Genomic DNA, 8,690 nt, shown 5'->3' on the forward strand with positions numbered 1-8,690 from the left:
CTCACTCTCTCTTCCAGAGTCCTGCTGCAGGACAAAAGTCAAGATGACTGGCCATGGCCTGGGATGCAATGGATGACCTTGGCATCTTCCATGTATGACCAGTAGGTGCCTAATAACAGTTTATTGGATTGCCTTTTGCCTCTCTGTGCCTCCGTTTCCTCATCTATAAAATGAGGGGATTGGATTCTATGACCTAAGTTTTCTTTGAACTCTAAATGTATAAGCCTATGTCCTCCTAGCCAAAGGGCTTTATCGTCAGTTCCTCCTTCTGTTAACCACCAGGGAGAGAGCAGGGCAGGGGCGAGGACTCTGTGCTTTTATCCTCTTCCTTTCTCCAAAGCATCTTTTCCTCTGAGAGAAGATGACAGATGAACCTTCTGCCTAGGATCCTTTTAAAGACATTGTTTTCTTTCCTTCCACTTTATTTTCTCTAAGAGGCCTGAAACCACCCACTCCCTCCCACTGTTACTGGACTTCCTTAGCTGAAAATTGTAAGGGAAGAACTAGGTTCCCAGTTAAATTTTTTTAACTTCCTGCTTTTTCAGGATCTTCAGAAACCATTTAAAGTAAGCAAGGGCCCAACTCATAAGCAAATATTTTGAACACAGGACTAAAGGAAAGGGAAAAGAACTGTTATAAAATGCCTGCTATGTGCCAGGCCCTGTGCTAAGCATTTTACAAGTAGTATCTCATTTGAAGTTAAACAGATATCATTGTACCTCCAACTAAAAATCTCAGGGTCAGAGTTCCCAATGAGCCCACCTGGGGATTGCAAGCCATGGGCCTCTTCATGCAGCACTCCTGTATACAGAGGCACTCCGCACCCATCTCCATTCCTACATACATATGATCATTGTATAAGCAAACCATAATTTTCTTTGCTTCCGAGAGGAAATGCTTCCCTTAGCTTGAGAAATCACCATCTTCTTACAACGAGTGGACTAGATCAATGAATTATCCTTCCCAGCAGTGAACTTATATTACATTAAAGAAAAAATAGAACTCTCCATCCCAGCAACATACCATTTTTCTTCTCAGTGCCCTTAATATTCCCATTAACGACTATGATAAGACACTTGGGACTCCTGGCGCCTCCTATCTGGCTATCTTCATGTGGATTCTCATTTATTAAAAGGAAGGTTATTACATTAGCAGTCATTAACGCATCTGTCAAGGGTGGGGCTAAATTGCCCCTACAGTTTAAGAGAAAATGCTATGGGAGGTAGGGGGTCTGTATGTCTTTAAGAAAAAAGAGTGGCAGTAATTACTTAGCAGAAGATATAAAAGCTTCTTGGCTCTAATATCGCTCTCCTAGATACAGGCTCAATCTGACTCTGCATTTTCCTGATAGGACATTTTGTCCTTTTACTCAAGGTCTTATACATAGTAGGTACTGAAATAAAGGTTTATTAAATTAAGTCAAATCAAATGAAATTGTGCTTTCTTGCCCCATGGACGAGTTGACTGGCAGGTGGCCATTGCAACTGCTGTTTTGGCACGCTCTAAACAATCCAAAATCAAGATTCTCATTATGTCAAATCAGGGATCTCACAGTGGCTTTTAGGGCAGTAGGTGTATCTATGTTCTTTCTCTGCTGAACCCTAAACTCAAAAACATCAAGACTTGAAGATCAAATCCTTCTCCACATCTGCTGGATTACAGTGACTCTCAATTCTCTACCTAAAGGGAGAGCTTTTGTTCTCCACATTTCTATATCAAGTAAAGGGAGAAAAAAGCATTTGGTTCCTCACTTAGCAAACAAATATAGAACCAGCAATTTGAAGGAACCATCTCCTTAAAAAAAGAAAAAAGCAAAGTATTACTTGTTTGAAAATTAATTTTATTCCCATAATTCCATCTTATTCCAGATCTGCCTCTTCCAGGAAGAACGTATTCAAAACCAAAATAGAGAAGTACATGTTTTTGCTGTTTGCTATTTAACCCCCTCCCCCAACTCTCTATTAATATACATAAATGATTAATTCATATATATGATATATTAATGATTGATTATATTAATACAAAGCCCCATCATGTGAGTGATCAGCCCTCTGCTTTTTCCTCTCTTATAATTTCTCCCTTGCTCTTTTAGCTTCTCTCATCCACTTTCATGATCACTGCCTCTATGAGACTTATAGTGTAGCTCAGGGGCACAGTGAATAGAGAGCCAGGTCTGGAGTCAGGAAACCTTAGTTCAAATCCACCCTCAGACACTTACCAGCTGTGTGACCCTAGACAAGTCACATCACCCTGTTTGCCTCAGTTTCCTCATCTGTAAAATGAGCTGGAGAAGAAAATGGCATCTTAGCATCTTTATCAAGAAAACTCCAAATGGGGTCAGTGAGAGTTGGACACAACTGAAATGACTAAACAACAATGACAAATACAGTAAGAAATAGTTAAGATAGATCACAAAGTTGCCAAGTCAGCTGCTGATATATCTGTATAATAAAGGAAAGAATTTAGTCCAACTAATTCACCTGAATTTCTGTTCTCCTAGTTTCATTTGCAGGCCAATCAAAGAGGATCTTAGATGGGGAATAAAGACTCATAATCAAGGACATAATAGTAATTTAATTTTCTAAGATAATTAATTTAGTTTTGTAGATCATACGTCTGGCAAATCAACGCCAGACAAAGGCAGTGAAAAGAACAGACGATCTCTCTTGGTGAGGCGTGATGGATTATGGCTGTGCACTAAAAGAACTTCAACCTTCTCTTGTCAGCGAGAGGCTTTCTGGCTACCGCACCTTAGTAAATGGGAATAGAAAACAGTAGATGATCCTCAAGAGTAGAAGCCAAATAACCATGAGACCAACAAGTGATGCAGCAGAGGCAATGCAACAGATGTCAAAGAAATGATTTGCAACAAAGAGCATTGTAAAATAGGATAGGGAACATTGTAGGTAATTAATGTTGATTGATTGATTGAAATCAGAGAAATCAGAGGCACAAATGCCTCTATTAAATGTGTGCCTTCTTTTCTTATGTTCTGGTCACACAGATTCCTGACGTCTGTGCCTTCCATGCATAACTCTGATGACATATGTTCTCTGCATGTGTACCCTTCTTTACTGACTGGTAATCTGTGGGAGAGTATCCCCTGTCTATGCTCAAAAGGACTTTTTCTTGTCTCATTTGCCTTGCTGCATGATCAAATGTCTTTCATTTTTAACTAACTGGGCTGTGAAAAGTTAACACATTAGTAGAAATGTGTGAACTATAATTTTGGGCGGCTACTGACTTATAGAACACCTTAGTTCTGGGATGGATGGAGGAGATTTTGTGTGAAAAGTAGTAGGTGGTCCGGAAACTACACTCATAAATGCATGTTTCCAAACTTGACCCCTTTGCTCAGGTCCAGTTTTACACCTTCTATTTTTCATCTGGTTCTACCTGATTCCTACAGTTCTGCCATCACCTGGGATGTAATGTTTCAGGAGATAAAATTAATCATCTTGCCCCCAAATAGATTTTCCCTCTAGAATTCCCTACTTTTCCCCAACAACTTAACCTTCCTCTCACCTAAACTCAAAATCTCAATCACCTTAGATCTTTCTTCTCTCTGGTTTCTCATTTCTGATTGGGTCCTACTCAAATCTTGTTGGTCCTTCCTTGAATGAATTTTTCATGCTTAAATTCCTGTTGTCAATACTGCAGTTGAGGTGTTCGTGCCTAATCTGTCACTTCCTACCTGCTCTCCTTGTTCCAAGCCTTAGTCTTCCTCTTCATCTCCCGCATACTGCTATTAAATTCATCTTCCCAAAACATCATTTCTTAGGATACACCTTATTCAAAAATCTCCAATAATTCCCCATTGCCTATGTCACAAAAACCAACTTCAATAGATAAAGCATGTAATTTTTTAAGTTAAAAACACATTTTCTTAAAGCCCCAACATGGGACCAACTTCTCTTCACAGTCTTATCACCTACAACTCTGCCACCGTTGTACCTACAACATCAGTGTTCACAGATACTCTGCCCATCTCACAGGGTGGATAAGAGGAAAGCATTCTGCTCAGCAGATGACTAACAACAGAACCATGAACTAGGCCATCATTCCCTAAACAATATAGAGAGGGTTAAAGTCCTCCAACCTCCTTTTCCCAGGCTCTGTTAACCTATTACCCAGGCACACCTAGGGAAATAGGGAAGGGCTCAGAGGATATTGTTAAGGACAAGGCCGTCACTTACCTGGTGACAGGGTTTTTGTCCTTTACTTTAGTGTGGGCTGTGTCTTATCACCTCCCCCGAACTCTCCCCATGAGGATAAACCCAACACAGGGAAATATAAACACACAAGGAAAATCACTCTGGTCCCTGGGACCACCAAAGCTACATGCACAAGATCTCACCTGGTTCTCTCATGGTACTTGTTAGCAGCCCACACAGTTTTGCCATAGGAGGATCTGTTTGGAAACTTTAATGCAGAAGCCCCCGGGGTTGTTATCTCTGCTTTGATAGTATGACTCCTAGTCATTGTGGAAGGACAAGAGATTGGTGCCCAGATCAATTGCCCTGCTTCTTATTAGTGGTAATGAGGGAGAGCTTCTGCACCCTAAAGAATACATGTCCACAAGATTATAGAATTTTAGAGCTTAGAGGGCTCTGATGATTGCCTAACAAGCCTCCTTGCTTAACAGATGAAGAGAGAGACAGAGAGAGAAACTCTCCAAAGTGCCCCAAATTGGCAGAGCCAAGATTCAGACTTAAGTTCCTTGATTCCTCGTCCAGCAAGTTTTCCATCCCATTAGTGTTGGAGGTTAGGTTTTCCTTACTCAAAAGCAGAACCAGGGCCATTACACAGAGCTCACACGTGAAAAGTAGTCTGATATTCTAGAAAGAGCATGGAAGTCAGGTGACCCCCATTCTAATTTCAGCTCCCTTCCTAACTGATCTCAGGACAGTTCCTTCCAGCTTCCTCTTTTGCATGAGGAGTTGTGGAGACTGGACCAGATGAGAGTCTGGGATGCAATGGAAAGAGTACTGTATAGAGGACCTGGACTGAAATCCCAGCTCTGACACTTATGATCTACGAGACCTAGGACAAGTCAGTTTTCACTCTCTGAGCCTCAGCTTCCTGATCTGTCAAATGAAGTTGGACTAAATCTCTGAGGTCTTCCAGTTCTACCATTCCCTGATTCTAGGGAAGAGTAATGCCATCAGTGCCAGGGCCATTGGCTATTGAAATCAAAGAGGTATGGAAACATGTTCCCAGCGCTAAAGATGTGTCTTTCCCAACTCCCTCACCTCTACTAGCGTACTGTTTAAGAAAAAGACGAGATTTCTCCTATACCTATGTTGCATAAGTCCTGCTGCCTACTTTTCTATTCATCGCTTCATAGACTATTTCGAGTATTCATCTCTGCCCACCCTACCTCCTTCCCCCATACACTTGGAGTTCTTTGGAGAACCAGCACCCAGCACAGGACCTGGCAGGTAAGTAGGTACTTAGTAAATGTTCGTTGGATTGGAATGGACTGTTTCAGACGGCTGGCAGCCTAAGGGAAAAAAACCAGGGTCCTGGACCTCCAGCCACGCCCCCACCCCCACCCCCAAGAAGGCTGAATTTGGTTTAAAGAGCGCTAAAAATCCTATGCCAGAGCACCTGTTTAAACCCCAGCAATTATATGCTTATGTTCATCCCGTTAATTTTTAAGAAAGTCAATAATTCACTGCACCATAACCTATCTGTGTCAAGGATAAAGAACACACAGTCTGATAACCATCTATTACTGGTCAGTTTAAACTTCTGTTTTTGAGAAAAATAGTTTAAGGTCTCTCGGTCTGGATCAGAGGATATTAACTGTGGATGTATTTGCTGAACCTAGATCCCAGTTGTTAAAGGGAAGACATGGAAAATTCAAACATAGAGGAAAACACACTTTTGTTTCCAAATGGCTCTCTCCTTGGAAATCAGTCTGTTTTTATTTATCTGTTTACATTTTGGATTCCACCAGTAGGATGGAGATTCCCAGACTGCAGGAACTATTTATCTCCCCAAGACATAATAGCTAACATCTAGAGGGCACCTGAAGGTCTGCGAAGCACTGGACATGGATTATTTCTTTTGGATCATTATTCTCCTTTTTCATAAGAGAAAACAAAGCTTAACAGAAAATAATTGACTTGCCCAGCCTCATACAACTAATAAGTATATTTCTGAGACACAATTAGAACTCAGATCTTCCTCATTCTGATCCCAGAATTTTACACACTGTGCCAATTCATTTTCTCCACTAAAGACCAAATCTTAAACGATAGGTTGTGTGTGGTTGTTGTGTTGTGTGTGGTTTGTCCTTCATTCTCAAAGAGGATGTTGGTATCAGGAAGATGATGCCCTGACCTGCAAAATGAATTGGATTTAAGTGAGGGAGGGCTAAGCAAGGTCACCAGCCTCACTTTGTTCTCTGGAGCCATCTGGGTCCAGTGACCAGATATAGATCAGGACAACTAGAGATGATGCCTAATGCAGCGGGAGACCTTGGCCTTTTTAAGTTCTTTCCAAGTTCTCACTTTGACTGAGGCAATGCCCATTCAGTGATCAGGGTTATTTAAAAAGTGAGCCAATGGATGACCCCTTTAATATAAAAAAATCAGGCTGGTAAGGCAAGATCCTCAAGGTTTCTGGACAAAAGAGAAACAATTACCATTTACTTTCACTCTGAGCCAATCAGGGCCCAAATAAAAATGTTACCTAGACTGAATTAAAGACTCCGATTCTGGCTTTTTAAAATTAGCTTTAGGAGTGAAAATGCAAACTAAGTTGTCATTAATGATTATGGCCAATCTCATCATCTTCTCTGGTGTTTCTGATCTGGCAAAGCTCTCAAAAGTCCTTTGTTTCCAGTCATGACTTTAGGCATTTACTGCATTTCAGCCTTTAAGCTTATCACAAACTGTAACTTTCAACAAACACTGAGACTTGATCTTTATCTAGCGATGTCAGAGAATGTTCAGGAAATGAGAAACATAAACATGTACAGCTCTCTGGGCTACTGGATACCAGGGTGCTTGGAAACAATGACTTGCATTCCATATGGAACACTAATCAGTATAATTACATTGCAGAAAAATAGAGCCAAAGGACTCTTCTTTTGTCAGGGGAATATGAAAAGGGATGCCAAAAAAAAATCCTTAACTAGGAAAGAGTTGGAGGACTTGGGAGGGTCTGGCATTGACTTGTTTAATCATTTACTATTATTGCCATAGGGATGAACAAGTCAAAAACATTTAGGAAGCATTTATAAAGTGCCCAGGGCTGAGCATACATTTGCAAAAGTGAAAGCACTCCCTGCCCTCATGGAATTTAGGAGAGACCTAGTCTGTCAGGGAGTTGGTGCCCAGGGAGGGTTACTTTGGCTTGTAAAGTCACATGGATGATGAGTGGAACCCTAGGGGAGTTAAAGACTTTAAGAAGCAGAAGGGACCTGTATGACCATCTAAAGGACCCACCTAGAAGTGCTGCTGAATTTCCACTTGAACTTGGTGAGTGGGACCAGAGCTACAGAAGAACTCAGCTAAGAGTGAGCCCACTCTCCCCAGAAGCCATTTTGGGATAGGATAGATTATACTGCTCCACCCCCAAAGGAAAATAAGTACAAAAACTAGTTAATGTTTTATGGTTAAAAGGTGAGCTACTCACTGGCACTCCCCGGTGGTCTTAAAAACACCCCTCAAAATGCTTCAAGGTCACCCTAGAACTCCAAGCAGAGACGTAACAACATGATTCTGGGATAGGAGACCAGAGTACAATCACTCAGCTGGGTGGTTTGCTGGAGTCAGGGTAGACCTGAGCTCAAATCTGGCCCCCTGCTCTGATATGGTGCAGCTTCCTGAAGAAGGTATTTGGGGGTGGGGAGACTATTCCAAGTACCTAGCGCAGTGCCTTGCAAATAGTAAATGCTTGATAAATATTTGTGGAATTGAATTAAATAATGGGATTATAGTTCAAAACTCATCTTTGACTAAAGGATTCCTTTTCCCCTTCCTTTTTTGACAAGGTACCGTTACATTTGCCTCACTGGTTTAATTTGAGCACCTTCAAAAGCCTAGGATTTCATGAGTTTTCATATTTGAGGATAAATGTGATCTCAACAAGTGTCTAAGTGTTAGACTCTAAGAAGTAACTAGCAGGAGTAGAGTGTGAAGGCGCCTCCCGCAATGGAAAAAGACATCCCTGTCCATCTGGGAAATGGCAGCCACACAGGACCTCACCTCTGTATCTCTTTTTTTGCTTCTATTCTGGAGGGGAAGATGGGAGAAGAAAAAAAAGGGAGGAAATATCTGAGTTCTCATTAGGGTTAGGACTGAATCTATAGGATTTACATGCCCCTAATACTAGGATATATTGGTGGCCAGGGAGAGGAAAATGTATTTATATTTTTATTTCCATTCTTATGCTTTTACTTGGCATGGCTAGTATATTTAGACACGAAAGCTAGGAATGGGCGACTTCAAGCAGCAATTGAAATCAAGCACCAAGCTTTTATTAAGTACCTACTGGGTACCAGGAGCAACTAGGTGGCAACGAGGATAGAGTGCCAGGCCTGAGGTCAGGAAGACGTCTTCTTGAGTCAAATCTGGCCTCAGACTAGCTGTGTGACCCTGGGCAAGTCATTTTACCCTGTTGGCCTCAGTTCCTCATCTGTAAAAAGAACTGGAAAAAGAAATGACAAACCATACCAG

This window comes from Notamacropus eugenii, chromosome 3 (assembly GCF_028372415.1).
Source record: "Notamacropus eugenii isolate mMacEug1 chromosome 3, mMacEug1.pri_v2, whole genome shotgun sequence".
NCBI lineage: Eukaryota > Metazoa > Chordata > Mammalia > Diprotodontia > Macropodidae > Notamacropus > Notamacropus eugenii.